This window comes from Ornithorhynchus anatinus, chromosome 21 (genome assembly GCF_004115215.2).
Source record: "Ornithorhynchus anatinus isolate Pmale09 chromosome 21, mOrnAna1.pri.v4, whole genome shotgun sequence".
Taxonomy (NCBI): domain Eukaryota; kingdom Metazoa; phylum Chordata; class Mammalia; order Monotremata; family Ornithorhynchidae; genus Ornithorhynchus; species Ornithorhynchus anatinus.
In genome coordinates, this window is record NC_041748.1 from 19,799,269 (window position 1) to 19,817,528 (window position 18,260).

At 48.0% G+C, this 18,260-nt stretch overlaps 1 long non-coding RNA gene and 1 other non-coding gene across 2 annotated transcripts in view; both read left to right on the forward strand.

The window, feature by feature from the left end:
• The window catches only part of LOC114806010, a 134,768-nt gene that overhangs the window by 87,932 nt on the left and 28,576 nt on the right, over positions 1-18,260 (forward strand). The window lies entirely within an intron of this gene.
• On the forward strand, positions 824-961 carry LOC114806213. The gene has a single exon (XR_003754249.1). It is a non-coding gene; the product is annotated as a small nucleolar RNA SNORA7 (small nucleolar RNA).

The window sequence follows — 18,260 nt, forward strand, 5'->3', positions numbered from 1 at the left end:
GTATGAAGCACTGGAGTAGATTCAAGCTAGTCAGGTTGGACAGTACCTGCCCCACATGAGGCTCTTAGTCTTAGTCCCCATCTGAGGGATGAGGAAACTGAGACCCAGTGAAGTGATTTGGCCAAGGTGGCAAACAAGTGGCAGAGCCAGGATTAGAACCCAGGTCCTTCGGATGCCCGAGCCTCTAGGTCACGCTGTTTCTCATGATGACAGTGTCTGAAGAAATAATTTTGTTCACAGGGGCGGTGATCCGCTTTGCACCCTTTTTTTGTTGTTGTTGTTTGGTTTTCTTTTTCTAAACAGGATTTTGCCAAACCCAGCTGCCACATTCTGGGACAGACAGGAAGTTGTTTAGGAGAAGAGAGGAATAGGATTAAAGAAAGGGCAATTTGGGTTAAAATTTGAGAGCTACCTGTTAGAAGCAGATGATAATATTAACTGTGGTTATTTGTTCAGCGCTTCCTATGTGCCAGGCACTGTATTAAGTGCTGGGGTAGAAATAAGCAAGTCAGGTTGGACAGATTCCCCTGTGCCACATAGGCCTCACAGTCTTAATCCCCAAGAGGCAACGGAGGCCAGAGAAATGAAGCAACTTGCTCACGGTCACACAGCGTAGAGGTGGCAGGAGTTGTCTCTGTCCTCTTCACTCATTCAGTCGTATTTATTGAGCTCTTACTGTGTGCTTACTGTACTAAGCACTTGGGAGAGTACAATGCAACACTAAGCAGACATATTTCCTGCCCACAACGAGCTTACAGCCTAGAACTGGGGAGACAGACATCAATGTAAATAAATAAAATTACAGATATGTACTAAAGTCCTGCCCCTCTCAGGGTCTCACCTGGAGACTTTCCGGTACTCTGCCAGTCTCGACTATGGGAGGGAGAGTCAAGCAGAGGCCTGTCCATTCCATTCCTAGGTTGGCCAGTGGCTAGCGAGTGGAAGACCATCTGCTACTAGTCAAAACTCACCCATGCTGGGCAGCAGCAGCACGGGAGAGAGTCAAAGGGGGAGACTCAAGTTTATGCGTGGAAGGGGTCAATGGTAAACCACTTCCATATTTTTACCAAGAAAACTCTCTTGATACACCACCAGAACGATTGCAGATGGAGCTGAGGCAATCTGGGGAGAGATGTGTCCGTGGCATCGCTATGGGTCGGAGATGACTTGACAGTGTATGACAAGACAAACATAAGTCCTGTGGGACTGGGAGAGGGAAAGAGCAAAAGGAGCAAATCAAGGAGACGCAGAAGGGAGTGGGAGGTAAGGAAAAGTGGAGCTTAATCCAGGAAGGCCTCTTGGAGGAGAAGTGCCCTCAATAAAGCTCTGAAGAGGGGAGAGTAATTCAGTGGTCTCACTCTGAATGCAAGGAGACGGCATTTGCCCTGACTCGCAGATCTAGTAAGACGAGCGGAATCCGTAGAGACCTGCCCACACTCCCTCTCTCTCCAGCCCCAAATATGTGTCCTCCTCTTTCCCATCCGCTTGTCTCTTTGGGGATTAGCTATTATGGAGTCCGGGGTATGTCAGTGCAAGTAGAAACACTTTAGCTCATAAGATGCGATACATGATAAGAAATGAGATTTGAATGAGCGTGTCTGTGGCGGGAGCAAACCATTTAGGAGGCTCAGAAGAGGATGAGCTTTTGGCTTTCTTGCGGCCGCGTTCCCAGGAGAAATTATTTTTCATTCTTCTTAATCCCTTCTCCTCTCTCACTTCTCTTCTAGAGGAAAGAAGCAACGTGGCTTATTCATTTACTGAGTGCTTACTGGGTGCAGAGCACTGTACTAAGCACTTGGGCGAGTACAATAAACAGACACATTGTCTGTCCATAGTGAGCTTCCAGTCTAGATGGGGGAGACAGACATCAATACAAATAAATCAAACAGTGGATAGAGCTTGGAAGTCAGAAGAACCTGGGTTCTAATTCCGGTTCCACCACATGTCTGCTGTGTAGTTTGTATCTACCCCAGCACTTAGAACAGTGCTTGACATATAGTAAGTGCTTAGCAAATACCATAGTATCATTATTATTATTGTTAATAATTTTGAAAAGCAACTCAGCACTTAATATATTGTTTAGCACTCGGAGGCCTAATCAAAGCCATTAATTGGTGATTGAGTCCTCCTGACAGATGGAAGAGATAGAAGACAGTCCTGAGAGCCAGCGGCCTCTAATCCCCCCATTAGAGAAAGAGTTGTCTTTCTAGGCCATTTAAGAAATATCGCCCATTCCTTGGGCAAGCGTTTACGTCTCCTTGTTTCTTTCCTTTTTTGTTTCCTTCTTTCCCACAAATCTCCATTGATTGGCCTCCAAGCCCTCAGGTCTGACACAGAAAAGAAGCCCCCCCAAGAAAAAGCCACACACCACCACAGAGGGGCTCCCTAGGAATCGTGGTTGGGGAAGACTGATATGCTACCATAAACCCTTAGTACAGTGCTCTGCACACAGTAAGCGCTCAATAAGTAAATTGAATGAATTTGGAAACCATGAAACATGAGGCAAGTAGCCGGTCTTCCATTGGGCTTTGCTCTTCGGAAGCTTGTTGTGGCAGAGTGTGTATCTGTTAAATGTTATATTCTCCCAAGCCCTTTAGTACTGTGCTCTGCACTAAGCGCTCAATAAATATGATTGAATGAATGAATAGATGGATCAAGTTATCTTTCCCAGGAAATAAATTCCTCTATGAAATAGTTGGTCAACTTCATTGTCAAACTAGTCCCTGCATTTTGAGTTGTGCAAAATGCCCGTTGCTTTTTAACAAATGCCACAATCATTATTATTATTCTCTCTCCCACTTCTCTCCCTCCTTCTTTTCCTTCCCCTCCCCCCACTCCACCTCCTACCACTTCCCTTCCTCTTCTTCCAGCTCTTTCTCTCTCCCTCTTTCCTTCTCCCCGCCTCCCTCTCCCTTCCTCCCCTCCCCCCCACCTCCTTCCTCTTCATCCACCAGTCTCAAATGCAGCACTAAATCTGCCCACAAGCTAAATCTGTCCTGAAGCAGCATGGCCTAGTGGATAGAGCACGGACCTGGGTGTCCGAAGGCGTCTCATCCCGGCTCTGCCACTCGTCTGTTCTGTGACCCTGGGCAAGTCGCTGCTTCTTTGACCCTCAGTTATTTCTTCTGTGAAAAGGGATTGAGACTTTAAACCCCATAGACAGTGTCCAACCAGATTAGCTTTGCCTACCCCAGTTTCTAGTACAGTGCCTGGGCATTAAGTATGCCCTCAACAAATACCACCAAAAAAAATTTTTAAAAATGAGATCCAACTCTTCATGAGATGCACTGGCATCTAGAAACAAAGTATTTTTCCCCTTTTAGGAAACATGGTAAAATCCCTTTACTTCCATATCAGATCCTCCACCTGAGACAAACTAAAGTGAGACCTTATAATTCATTCATAAAGATGTTTAATCCCACAATTCCAGACCCATTGACTTTTTTGCGTGGAAAGTACTGAGTCCTTGGGTTTCATAGGAAAAGCAGGTAGATCATTTAATTGTATTTATTGAGTGCTAGACTGTGTGCAGAGCACTGTTCTAAATGTTTGGGAGCATTAAATGCAACAGAATTGGTAGACACGATCCCTGCCTGCAACGCAAATGCATTCTTCCCCTTCATTTGGCCTGAATGCTGAAGAATAGCCAGTTTAATCAAACCCACCCAATTGGGCTCAAGCCTTGTTTCCTTAAAAGCTATGTGATCTATAATTATCTATGACACAACATGTTATATATTAGTTACTTTTCCCTCAGCAGATCATCAGAGCACAATGAAGCATCAAAGGGAAGATAATTGAATATGTTCTTTAAACCGATATGCTTCCCAAAAAGTCTTCACGAGTTCTCGCCTCTCTATTTTAAATAAATAATCCAAATGTTAGGTATAAGCTGCTTGAGGACGGTGATAATACTTTTCCCTGGTGTATTTTTTTCCCCCCAAACTTTACTGCAGGGCTCTGCACGGTCATTGCTTCATAAATAATATTGATAATGCTACCACAATTATTAGCCCTGACTTCTAATACTTCTATTACCCATTAGAGTTACTAGTACTGCAATCGCTACTACTACTGATAATGATTATGGGACTTGTTACGTGCTTACTATGTGCCAGGCACTGTTCTAAGCACTGGGGTAGATAGACGTTAATCAAGTTGGACACAGTCCCTGTCCCCCATGAGACTCACACTCTTAATCCCCTTTTTTATAGATGAGGTAAGCAAGGCCCAGAGAAGTTAAGTGACTTGCCCGAGGTCACACAGTAGACACCTGGCAGAGCCGGCTTTAGAACCCAGGTCCTTCTGACTCCCAGGCCTTTGCTCTCTCCACTAAGCCATGCTGCTTCTCCTTACTACCACTACAACCTCGTGAAGTGGCTGGTGAATTAGAGTTGGACTTCAGCATAATAATAATAAAAATAATTATGGCATTTGTTAAACGCTTACTATGTGCCAGGCACTGTACTAAGTGCTGGGATGGATTCAAATAAATTGGGTTGGACACAGTCCCAGTCTCATGAAACAGATAAGATATATTGGAACACAGGATTCTTTTCATTCCCCCAATAGTGTTTCATCTGACAGAGGAAGGGATTGGCGGGTAAGATGGTTACAAGTCAGAAGTCTTTAGGGCTGAAAAGTATCTTTTATAAAGTGGGAAGCACTGTCTCCTAGTGGAAAGAACATGGCACTAGTAGTAAGGAGACCTGGGTTCTGGTCCCGGCGTTTCCACTTGTCTGCTTTGTGACCTGGGGCAAGTCATTTCACTTCACTCGGCCTTAATTTCCTCATCTGTACAATGGGGATGAGATACCCGTTCTCCCTCCCCGATTATCCTGTGGAACAAGGACTTAGCAATCACTAGATTGTGAGCTCCTTGTTGGCAGGGATCACGTCTGCCAACTTTACTGTTCTCTCTCCACTGCTTCACACAGTACTGTGCATATAGAAAGCATTCAGTAAATAGCGTTGATGGACGGGAGGGGGTCTGAGTTGACTGTGGGCATCTGTTGGAAAAGGAAAGGTTTATATTATTTTTTATTTTATTTACACGTGTGTGTGTGTGTGTGTCTGTCTGTCTGTATGGTATTTGTTTAGTGCTTACTATGTGCCAGGCACTGTTCTAAGCCCTGGGGTAGATACAAGATAATCAGTTAGGACACAGTCCCATTCCCATAAGGAGCTCATAATCTTAGTCCCCATTTTCTAGATGAGGTAACTGAGGCCCAGAGATTGAGTGCTTTAAAGCCAATGGTGAAGAGTTTTTGTTTAATGTGGAGGTGGATGGGCAACCACTGGAGTTTTTTGAGCAGTGGAGTGGCGTGTCCTGAACTTTTTGGATGGAGAGGAGAGGATGGATTTTAGCAATGGGAAGGTGGAACCGACCGGATTCAGTGATGGAATGAATATGTTGGTTGAATTTGAGAGAGGAGTCAAGGATAACAGCAAGGCTACGGGCTTGTGAGACAGGAAGGATGATGGTGGTGGCATCTAACAGTGATGGAAAAGTCAGGGGAGGACAGGGTTTGGGTGGGAAGGTAAGGAGTTCTGTTTTGGACATGTTTAGCTTGAGCTGATAGGAGGATATCCAAGAAGAGATGTTTTGAAGCCAAGAGGAAATGTGAGACTGCAGAGAGGGAGAGAGATCAGGACTGGAGATGTAGATTTGGCTATCATCGCATAGAGTTGGTAGTTGAAGCCTTGGGAGCTAATGAGTTCTCCAAGTGAGTGGGTGTAGATGGAGAACAGAAGGGGACCCAGAACTGAACCTTGAGGGACCCCCACAGTTAAGGGGTGGGAGGTAGAGGAGGGACCCAAGCAGGAGACTGAGAATGAGCATCCAGAGAGAACAGTGTCAGTGAAGCCAAGGTTGCATAATGTTTCCAGGAGAAGGGGGTGGTCTATAGTGTCAAAAGCATCTGAGGGGTCGAGGAGGATTAAGAGAGAGTAGAGGCCGTTGGATTTGGCAAGAAGGAGATGATTGGTGACCTTTGAGAGGGTAGTTTCTGTGAAGTGAAGGGGATGGAAGCCAGATTGGAGGGGGTCAAGGAGAGAATTGGATGAGAAGAATTTGAGACACGGGTGTTGACAACTCGCTCAAGGAGTTTAGAGAGGAATGGTAGGAAGGAAATGGGGTGATAACCAAAAGGAGCCGTGGGGTCAAGGGAGGGTATTTTTAGGATAGAGGAGACATGGGCATATTTGAAAGCAGTAGGGAAGAAATTATTGGAGAGCCAACAGTTGAAGATGGCTCTTAGGGAGGGAGGAAGGGAGAAAGCCAGCATTTTGATAAGATGCAAAGGAATGGGGTCAGCTGCACAGGTGGAACGGGTGGTTTTTGAGAGGAGGCAGGAGATCTCCTCTAGAGATACTTCTGGGAAAGTTTGGAGAATTATAAAGGAGGCCAGAAGGGGGAATTACTGAGGAGGGGCAGGGGAGATTTGGGGGAGCTTATACCTAATGGTGTCAATTTTCTTAATAAAGTAGGTGGCCGAGTCATTGGGGGCAAGTGATGGGGGGCACAGAGGGCCTGAGGAGGGACTTACATGTCTGGAAAAACTGGCGAGTACAATGGGGGTGGGTGTCAATAAAGGTGGAGAAATAGTTTTGCTGGGCAGAAGAGAGGGCAGAGTTAAAGCATGCAAGGATAAACTTGAAGTGGATGAAGCCGGCCTTGTATTTAGATTTCTGCCATTAGCGCTCCACAGCTCAAGCACAAGAGTGCAGGAGGTGGACTCTGCAGGGGTCTCAGTCTTAATCCCCCATTTTACAGATGAGGTAACTGAGGCCCAGAGAAGTTAAATGATTTGCCCAAGGTCACACAACATTCATCCATTCATTCAGTCGTATTTACTGAACGCTTATTGTGCTCAGAGCACTGTAGTAAGTGCTTGGAAAAGTCCAATATAACAATAAACAGACACATTCCCTGCCCCACAATGAGCTTACAGTCTAGAGAGGGAGACAGACATTAATATAAAAAAAAGAAATTACTGCAGATATGTGGCAAAGCTGGGGTTAGAACCCAGGCCTTTCTGACTCCTGAGCCTATGCTGTATCCACTAGGCAATGCTGCTTCTCCATGACGATGAGAATGACACATACTCCATCCTCCTGCCCCCCCCCCCCCCAAATCCACCAGCGTAGACTGGTGGTAGATTAGTGCCTCTTAAAATCAAGGTCAACCCAGAGGCTGGAAGCTGGTTAGACAATCTATGGAAATGTCCTACCCCCAAACCCCCTCAAATAGAGACCCCCACCACCACCTCTCTCCCCACCTCCCTGGGTCAGATCTGGAAGGGCAGGTTATCTCTGCACAAAGCTGAGAATCTTCTCTTGTCAATTTAATAGTAATGTATTTCACTGATTATCGCCTTAACTGTCTATCCCATGAGAAAATTTAAATCTAATGTTAGTGTTATTTTGGCAACAGAGTTCATTACAGAAAATATATGTCTGCATTCTCTTAGACGGGATGAACCCGATCTTCATGGAAATGGCCAAGCACTAAAGAAAGCTCAAGACAGTCCATCCAGGGTCATGGTCGTACGTTCATTCATCCACTCATATTTTTTGAGTGCTTACTGTGTATAAAGTACGGTACTAAGCATTTGTGAGAGTACAGTGTGACAATAAACAGACACATTCCCTGCCCACAATGAGCTCAGGAAGGAGGGTAGTTAACTAGGCACTGCCAGGAATTGGGTCTCTGTCTGATTTTTGAATCTTGTTCGACTCAGAGAGGCACAAATTGCTCTCGACTCTTGGTGTTGGGGCATAAATTTAAGGCATTTATTGAGCCTTATTGAGCCTACTTGCTAGGCACTCGGACAGACCCCAAGGTATGAGATGAGTCACAGTCCCTGTTCCGCCCAGACCTCCCAATCAAGCTCATCTCTGTTTTACAGGTGAGGAAGGGTTTACAGTCTTCATCCCCACTTTTCAGATGAGAAAAATGAGGCCCAGAGAGGTGAAGTGATTGGCCCAAAGTCACACAGTAGGCAATCAGTGGAGCTGGGACATCTCAGGCTTCAGGCGGCCATGAATCTAGTTTCATCCTTAGTATGGTGCTTTAAGTGGTTAGTACAGTGCTCTGCACAGAGAGTGCCCTCAGACAATATCACTGATTGATGAACCGATCATCAATAACATTGATGGATTGATTGATGGACCAATCAATTGAGCCTGGACAATCCAGTTTTCTGATGGTCCGTGCTCTGTCCGCTGAGCAGACAGAATAAGGTGATTTCATTTACATTTTGTTTCACGTTCATCAGTCAGTCAATAGTATTTGTGGTGTGCTTACCGTGTGCAGCGTGCTGTTCTAAGAGCTTGGGAAAGAACAATTCAATCGTATTTATTGAGTGCTTACCTTGTGCAGAACATTGTACTAAGGGCTTGGGAGAGTACAATATAACAATAAACAGACATTCTCTGCCCAAAACGAACATACGGTTTATAATATGGAAGAGAATTTGTGGACAGTGAGAAACAGTGTGGCCTGGTGGATAGAATATGGACCTGGGAGTCAGAAGGACCTGGGTTTTAATCCCGGCTCTGCCTCTTGTCTGCTCTGTGACCTTGAGCCAGTTACTTCACTTCTCAGGGCCTGAATTCTCTCATCTGGAAAATGGGGATGAAATACCCATTCTCACCTGTGAAATGGGGATGAGCTTGATTGGGAGCTCCTGATGGGACAGAGACTGTGAGCGTTGTGGACAGAGAATGTGTCCATTTATTGTTGTATTGTACTTTCCCAAGCGCTTAGTAAAGTGCTCTGCACAGCATAATTGCTCAGTAAATCCGATTGACTGACTGACCGACTGATCCATCTCATACCTTGGGATCTGCCCAAGCAACTAGCAGTGGGGAATAAGACTGTGAACCCCCCATGTGGCAAGGACTTTCCAACTTGATTAGCTTGTATCTATCTCAGTGCTTAATAGAATATCAGGGGGATAGTAAGTGCTTAACAAATACTATTATATATGTATAAAAAAAACACTTTGGCCCTCCAAAAGCTTACAATCTAGTGAGAGATTGAGAGAAGCAGTGTGGCTCAGTGGAAAGAGCATGGGCTTTGGAGTCAGGACTCATGAGTTCGAATCCCAGCTCTGCCACTTGTCAGCTGTGTGACTGTGGGCAAGTCACTTAACTTCTCTGTGCCTCAGTTACCTCATCTGTAAAATGGGGATTAAGACTGTGAGCCCCACGTGGGACAACCTGTTTCCCCACTGTCTACCCCAGCGCTTAGAACAGTGCTCGGCAGATAGTAAGCGCTTAACAAATACCAACATCATTATTATTATTATTAGAACAGTGCTCTGCACATAACGCTTAACAGATACCAACATTATTATTATTATTATTGTTAGTGGGGAGACATTAAAATCAGTGACAGAAGGGGGAAGCGGTAGATTACAAGGCCATGGACTTGGGTGCTGTAGGTCCAGGGGTGAGTTGAATTTCACAGGGTTCAGTGGCCACGGTCAGGGATCGGGCAGGTCATGGCTGAGAGGGATTGAATGGGGTGGGGCCGAGGCATAGAAGAGGGATCAGGCAGTGCGTGGCTGAGGCCAAGGAGAAGGATCGGGTAGGGCAACGCTGGGGCCGAAGAGATAGGATTAGGCAGGGAGTCCCTGGGGCCGAGGAGAGGGATTGGGCAAGGTGCGGCTGAGGAGATGAATCAGGCAGGGCACCCTTGCAGCTGAGGTGAGGGATCAGGCAGGGCCACCCTAGGGTGGAGGAGAGGGATCGGGCAGGGCGCTGTTGAGGCTGAGGAGAGGGATCGGATGGGGTGAAGCCAGGACTGAGGAGAAGGATCAGGCAGGATGCAGCTGAAAGGAATCAGGCAGGCCGCCTGGGGCCATGTCCTGATGTGGGCTGTGGCCCGAGCAAAGGCACGCATCCACCAACTCTGTCATACTGCCTTCTCCCAAGTCCTCAGTACAGTGCTCTGAGAAGCAGTGTGGCCTAGTGGATAGAGCATGGGCCTGAGAGTCAGAAAGACCTGGGTTTTAGTACCAGCTGTGTCACTTGTCTGTTTTGTGACCTTGGGCAAGTCATCTCACTTGGCTGGTCCTTAGTTCCCTCATCTGTCAAATGGGGATTAAGACTATGAGCCCTATGTGGGATAGGGACTGTCTCCAACCTGGCTATCTTGTATCTACCCCAGTGCTTAGAACCGTGCCTGGCACATAGTAAGCGCTTAAGAAATACCAGTTATTATTAATTATTATTATCAGCATCACACGGTAAGTGCTCACTGAATACCATAAATTAACTGTCTGTGGACATCGAGGGCCCAGGCATCCCTCCCCAGCCTGGCTGGGGTTGGGGGAGATGAGGAGAGGAAAGGGGGCCATGGGATAGCAAGGGTTTCCTCTGTGGTGACTCACTGTGTTTCCCAACTCCCCTGGCTCCGCCTTGGGCGTTCCTCTCTGCTGCTGTCCGTGTCCTTTGGAGAAGAGCCCATAGTTCCCATGTCCGTGCCAGATGGGGGGTGGAGAGCTGAGGGGAGCCCGCGGCTGGTGGAGGTGAATGGGAGGAGAGGCCTGGGGAGGGGAGGACAAGGAGGAGGAAGATGGGGCTTCCTGGCCTATAGAGGAGCCCACTGTCCTGCACCCCCAAAGGGGAAGAGTGTGGCCTAGAAGAAAGAGCCCAGTTTTGGGAGGCTAAGAACCTGGGTTCTAGTCCTAGCTCCCCCACTTATCTGCCGTGTAACCTGGGGGAAGTCATTTTACTTCTCTGGGCCCCTGTTACCTCATCTGTAAAATGGGAATGAAGAGCATCATTGTGGGCAGGGAACAGGCCTACCAATTCTGTTATATTGTCTTAAGATACTCTCCCAAGCACTCAGTACACTGCTCTGCCCACAGTAAGTGCTCAGTAAATATGACATTGGCGGAATAAATGATTGCCTGATCACTTGACTAAACCATCTGGACACGAGGGTTGAGAATGGTATCGAAAAAGGTACATACAGGCTAGAAGGGGCTTTTGGCTGAGCCCAGCTCAGTCAGTCAGTCAAATTTATTGAGCTCTCATTGTGTGCAGAGTGCTGTACTAAACGCTGGGAGAGTACAACATAGCACTATAGCAGATGCATTCCCCGCCCACAACAAGTTTACAGCTCAGGTTTTTGGGAATTGATAACGGTGGTGTTCGTTAGGTGCTTACTCTGTGACAAGCACTGTATGAAGTGCCGGTGTAGATACGATGCAGTCAGCTCCAGACACAATCCCTGCCCAACATGGGATTCATTAGTTTAAGGGAGAAGAAGAAAGGGTATCTTCTCTGTACTTTACGGAGGAGAAACTGAGGCACAGATGTTTTAGGAAGCTTTCTAGGTACCCCTCCGTCTGTCTAGCCAGGAAGGGCTAGTCCTCTTGACCACAGGATACTGACTTTTAGACTCCCCCATATGTACATCTTGGAAGAAAATGGAAATTTCCCGCCTGGCAGCACAGAAAAGAGAATCCTTCAAGACACAAATATTTGGCTTTCTATGGCTGCCTGGTCCCTTTGGCTCAGCTCTCCGGGCCTGACTGGCGCATTTCCTCAACCTGCGTAGGTTTCCATTATCTGTTTGTGCCCTGCACCCACTGTGTAAACTAACCGGGGTGACTCATGACATCCCTAAGAGCCACAACACGGAGGCAGCCGAAAATGCGGTTGGCCATGGGCTCCCAAGGAAAGCGAGGCTCAGAGTTGCCCGGGGATGAAAGGGAGCCGGCCCTCTGGAGAGATTCAGTCAATTGCATTTATTGAGCATTTACTGTGTGCAGAGCACTGCACTAGGTGTTTGGGAGAGTACAGTTTAACAGTATAACAGACATGATCCCTGCCCGCAACGAGTTTACAGTCTAGAGGGAGGTGGCTCTCAGGAAAGAGGTTTGAGACCAGGGCCAGCGCAAGATCATGCAGGTGTTCCAGAAGGCAGATGTTGTTGAAGGATGAGCTGAGAAGAAAAATAGTCACGGGGCCCAGGCAGACGAGCGTATCCCAACCTGTCTGGTAATTCTGTTGTCCGGTACTCTCCCAATCGCTTAGTACCCAGTTCCGCACAAAGAAGCGCTCAATAAATACCACCAAATGATTGATCAATTGAGGCACTTTTGCTCTCGGGCAGGACCTCGAGCTGCAGGCCTAGCTAGTTGCCTGCCAAGCCATTGTGGTGGCTAACCTACCTCAAGATGGGAGAGCCATACCCATCCCAGATGCCATGGGGAATTTCAGCCTCACTGCTGCCTCCCTGGAATGCGAAGGAGTCTGGTGGACCAAAACGGATGATAATAATAATGATGGTATTTGTTGAGTGCTTACTGTATGCCAAGCACTTTTCTTAGCGCTGGGGTAGGTGCAAGGTAATCAGGTTGTCCCATGTGGGGCTTACAGTCTTAATCCCCATTTTACAGATGAGGGAACTGAGGCACAGAGAAGATAAGTGACTTGCCTCAATTTCTCTATCCTTCCTTCCCTCTGCGTCACCTCTGTATACTTATCCGTACCCCTTAAGCACTTGCTACCCCATCCTCAGCCCCCGCAGTGCTAATCTCCATATCTTCACACTCTCCCTTTTCCCCTACTTGTAATTTATTTTACTGTCTACCTCCTCTTGTAGACGAGGATCATGTCCAATAATTCTGTTTGTATTTTCCCAAGTGCTTAGTCCAGTGCTCTGCACAGAGTGGACTGTAAGCTCCTGGAGGGGAGGGTTAGCCTTGAATAGCTCTCTCATCCTCTCTCAAGTACTTAATCCAGTGCTCTGCACACATTAGCCTGTAAACTCCTGGAGGGCTGAGAGCCTAATGCTATAGTACTCTTCCAAAGGCTAAGCACCCAGTGACTGCTTGATTGATCCATCGTTTAATTGATTGCCAAAGATGGGTGTGTCTCCTGTGCGGAGTCCAGTATTCCCAGCTGAGCAGTCAGTCAGATTTATTGGGTGCTTACTGTGTGCAGACTCCTCTCAGGATGGCACCTGAAGAATTTCCAGTCCTCTATCAGTGTTGTGTATGGGAGGGAGAGTCAACGGAGGCAAACCCGTTGCGTTTCTAGCTTGTACAGTGGCTAGCAAATGGAAGGCCATCTGCTACAAGTCCAAACTCACCTGTACTGGGCAGCAGCAGCACAAGAGTCAAAGGTGGGGACTCAAGTTTACTGTGCGAAAGAAGGTAATAGTCAACCACTTCTGGATTTTTACCATGAAAACTCAATGGATACACTACTAGAACGATTGCAGCTGGAGGTGGGGTGTTCTGGGAGAAATGTGTCTAAGGAGTCTCTATGGGTCGGAGATGACTCCACAGCATAAGATAAGACAAGAATGTGTGCAGAGCAATATGCTAAGCACTTGGGAGAGTGTTCTATAACAATAGAACACACACCTTCCCTGCCCATAGTGATTGACTGTAAGCTCAGACTGAACCCCGAACGGGCCCAATTGATCTCTCAGACCACCATCCCCAGCCTGACGTCCACCAGTGCCAGTCTATCAGTGGTGGGTGGCCACGTGCCCTAGGGGCAGCTGGGAAGTGAGATCAACCAGCATCCCCACCTTCATGGCTCACCCTGTCCCGGGGCCCCACCCCCAGTAGGGTGTGAGCACCAGCTGAACTGTGAGAATGAGATCTGGGAATGACCCGTCTCCCCTTAAAAATGATAATAATAATGATGGTAATAATAATAATAATGTGGGCAGGGGAATGTGTCCATTCTATTATTAATTGTACTCTCCCAAGTACCTAGTACAGTGCTCTGCACACGAAGTGCTCAATAAATATGATTGAATGAATAATAATAATGGTATTTGTTAAGCACTGACTATGTGTCAGACACTGTAGTCAACACTGGAGTAGGTACAAGCTAATCAGTTTGGACACAGTCCTTTGTCCCACATGGGGCTCACAGTCTTCATCCCCATTTTACAGACAGGGGACCTGAGGCACAGTGAAGTGATTTGCCCAAATTCACATAGCGGACACGTGATGGAACCGGGATTAGAACTCAGATCCTTCTGATGCTTAGGCTCAAGTTCTATCCACTAGGCCATGCTGCTGCTCCCGCCCATCCTGTCCCTGGACACCGTCCGTGGGAGAGGTAGTCCAGGTCAGTTCCAAGCCCAGTGAGGCCTGAAGCCTCCCCAAGAGGCAGTCCTCTCTGGGGGCTGACTGGGCCGGGGCTGCTTGGCCTGGCGGTGGGGGTCTCCGGCCATCCCACCCTCCTAGCCCCAGTGCAGGACCACCCCACCTCAAAACAAGAGACTCATTGTCCACTCGCTGCCCGGTTCCAGATCATCCTGAACCGGATGTCCAAAGCAGCAGCCACAGCCTCCTGTCGCTGGGGAAACAAACGGCAGGAGGCTGCGCTCCGCAGGTTCGGGGAAAAAAAAAACCCTGCACCAGTGAGCTCGCCGCCTCATTTGCATACTCCCCGTTTAATTCTCATAGGGTATGCAAATATATGCAAACAGCAATCCGGAGAGAGTCAAAAATAGAACGGAACATTAAAATCACCCCACTTGAATATTGTTTTATGCAAACGATGTTCGCACGCAGTATGTAGTTGATTTAAATAGAAGCAATGTCAGGGTGGTACTTATTTACCCTTTCCCCTGTCTCTGGCACTTTGTTCCCCCGCTCTGCTCTCCTACGATGAGCCGGGAGAAGGGCTTGGGGCCAAAGAAACCCACTGCGATGGCAGGTGTGACTAGCCGGTCAGCCGACATGACCGCACCGCCGGGAGCCAGAGGCCGAGGACGCTTCAGCGGCGACTCTGTCTCTGATCTGCCTCTGGGTGACCACTGGACTTTCCAGGCTTCCCTCAGGTCCTCTAAACTGTCAGCTCGTTGGGGGCAGGGTGTGTGCCTATTACACTGTTGTGTTGTACTCTCCCCAGCGCTTAGGAGAATGATCTGCACACAGCTCTCAATAAATACCATAGACTGATTGGGTCTCAGTTTCCTCAGTTGCCCAAAGTCCCACAGCAGGCAGGTGGAGGTGTTGGGATTCGAATCTAGGTCCCCTGACTCCCAGGCCCACGCTCTACTCACTAGGCCATGCTGCTTTTCTCCGAATGTAATAAGAACTCTGGTCTTCGTTGCACACTGACTACGTGACAAGCACTGTGCTAAGCGCTGTGGTAGAGTAAAGGTCATCAGATTCTATGTCTGACCAGGTCCGGAGTCCAGAAGGGACATGGAAACTGGAATTGAGAAGCATGGCTGCAGCAGGGGCTGACGGGGACCACGGGACCCTCTGTCGATACCCAGAGCATGTAATGGCCGTTGGGCCCCACACCCACCTGCCCCGGCTCGGCCAATTTCCCAGTAGCCTCTTTGGGATGACCCCGGACGAGCTCCCTTTCACTTTGCTGGACAGGGGTTCAGTGCCACCGGCCAGCAGGCGAGGCAGCTGGGACTGTCTGCGGTGGCTGCAGTGGACGGAAAACGACAGTGGGAACGGTTTGGGCACATGGGGCCTGAAGGAAGATGGGAGTTTTGGTGCTTGGGGAGTTTTGGTGCTTGGGGAAATGGGAGGTTTGTGCTTGGGGTGGTGGGACGAGGCCAGGAGAGCAGGTATGGTGGAGAAAATGGAGTCAAGAAGACCCATACAGTGTGTCCCGAGACCCGCATCAACAGCATCACCGTCAGTGCCAGGAGAGTTGGTCTGGGCAGCAGAGAGGCCCAGTGTGGACATGGCCCCAGCCCACATTCACCACCGTTCTGGGGATGCTTGTTTGGTGATGAGGGAAACCCCAGCCTCACCAGCTTCACCCCACCATTTTCCCTGAACCCCTCGGGTAGTTTCTGACCACAATGTGGGAAATAGCATTCTCGATTCTCAGCTCCATCTGAGGGGAAGGGAAGTTGGGGGGACCACCCTGAGTCTAGAAGCTGCCCCATGAACTCTCCCTCTTCCTTTGAGTAATGGGTTCTCTAGGCTGCAAACTCGTTGTGGGCAGGGAATGTGCCTGTTTATTATTGCATTGTATTCTCCCAGGCAGTACAGTGTTCTGCACACGGTAAATGCTCTGTAAATAAGATTGAATGAATGAATGGGTTGGCTATGAAATATTCGCCCTCTCCTTCCCCACCCCTCATGGGATGGAGTCCATGGGATCCAGTGATGAGCTCGCCCTCTCCATGGAATGGAATATCCCATCCTGTGAAATACCAATCCCCTCCCCAGGTCCGGCTCAGAGCCATGGGTGGAACTGTAGACTCTCTCCCTCTTTCTCCCTCTTCCTCTCTCTCTTCCCCTCTCCCTCTTTCTGTCTCTCTCCCCTGCCTTTCAGAAGCACCCACCTGTCTGAAAGTTGCTCTCTGGAGCTGGGCAGGATCTGAAGATGGCATTACAGGAAGCTTCAATATATTCTTAAACATGATCATGTTCCTGCTAGGCTATTGAACTGATTATGGCTGCTGAGGAAATTTCTGTTTGGTCTCTTTCTCAATCAAGTTCCCAAGCGGGTGTTCTCATCCTTTCCGTGAAGGATGAATGAGAGGGTTTCTCCCGCTGAATGTTTCCTCTCTGAGGAGCAGTGTTTGGAAGTGTCGATGTTGATGCTTAGAGAAGCAGTATGGCCTAGTGGGTGGAGCCCGGGCCTGAGAGTGTGAAGGGCCTGGATTCTAATCCCACCTTTGCCATTTGTCTGCTGTGTGATCTTGGGCAAGCCACTTCAATTCTCTGGGCCTCAGTTACCTCATGTTTAAATCGCAGATTAAGACTTTGAGCCCCAAGTGGGACAGAGATGCTGTCCAACCTGATTACCTTGCATCTACCCCAGGGCTTAGAACAATGCCTAGTACATAGAAAGCACTTAGCAAATACCATAAAAAAATGAGTGTTTCCCCACAGAAAATCTCATCTCCATGAAGCGGTGATTCAAAGTGTTGATGTCTCCTGTGGACCTACGGCACAAACTGGCCAGGAGGAAGTGAAATCCCATGGCTCAGGACCAGTTTTTAGGATGTTATAGAGTTTATACTAATAATAATGATAATAATTATGGTATCTGTTAGCACTTACTATGTGCCAAGCACTGTGCCAAGTGCTAGAGTAGATACAAGGTAAGTTGGACACAGTTCCTGTTCCACATGGATCTCACAATCTAAATCTCCTTATTACAGATGAGGTAACTGAGGCAAAGAGAAGTGAAGTGACATGCCCCAGGTCCCACAGCAGACAAGTGGTGGAGTCAGAATTAGAACCCATGACTCCCAGGACCGTGCTCTACCCAATAGGCCAGAGTGCTTCTCTATGGTCTGCTGTGTCAACAAAGTTAGAAAACCCATCCCACCCTTCAAGGAATTTACAGTCTAAGGGTACAAAGCATTGTGGTAAGGGCTTGGGAGAATACAAGGGAGTTAGCAGTGATACCTACCCTACTCATGCATATCCTTCACAGTAAGAATAATGATAATAATGGTATTTATCAAGCGCTTACTATGTGTTAAGCACTGTTTCCCAGTGCTGGGATGGATTGAAGCTAATCAGGTCGGACACAGTTCCTGTCCACATGAGGCACACAGTCTTAATTCCCATTTTACAGATAAGGAAACTGAGGCCCAGAAAACTGTAGTCACTTGCCCAAGGTCACACAGCAGACAAGCAGCAAAGTCGGGTTTAGAACCCAGCTCCTTCTGACTCCCAGGCCCGTGTTCTATCCACTAGGCAATGCCGCTTCATGTCCCAGATTGGACCCAATAAGATAAACAGGAATACAGTTTCACCCAGATCATATTCTCAGACCTCCTGTTTCCATTTTCTTTTTTGCTATTTTCTAAGTATTCCCTTTGTGCTGAACCCTGAGCTAGAGTTCACGAAAATCAGATGGGACCCAGAGATAATTATTGATTGCTTGACTGATGAATAGATGGGGGGAAGCATGTATCCTATCCCCCATTTAACAGACAGGGAAACTGAGGACCAGAGAGGTTAAATCTCCAGTGACTGCCCGGTCCTCAGTGCACCATGTGGAAACTCGTGGCTGCTAAGTTTCAGGCACCCAGTCAGGACCGTCCCTCGTCCTTCTCTTCACTCCTCTCCCACTGCATTCCAGCTCACACATTCAGCTCCTCTCACGTCACCGGGCCTCATTCTCATCTTTCTTGCTCCTGTTCTCCCTCCTGCTCGGAACTCCGTCCCCCTTTACATCCAGCACATCACCACCGTCCCCATTTTCAAAGCCCTTTTCAGAGCCCCTCTCCTCCAGGAGGCCTTCAGTGGTTAATTTCTCATCTCCCCACCTAAGTC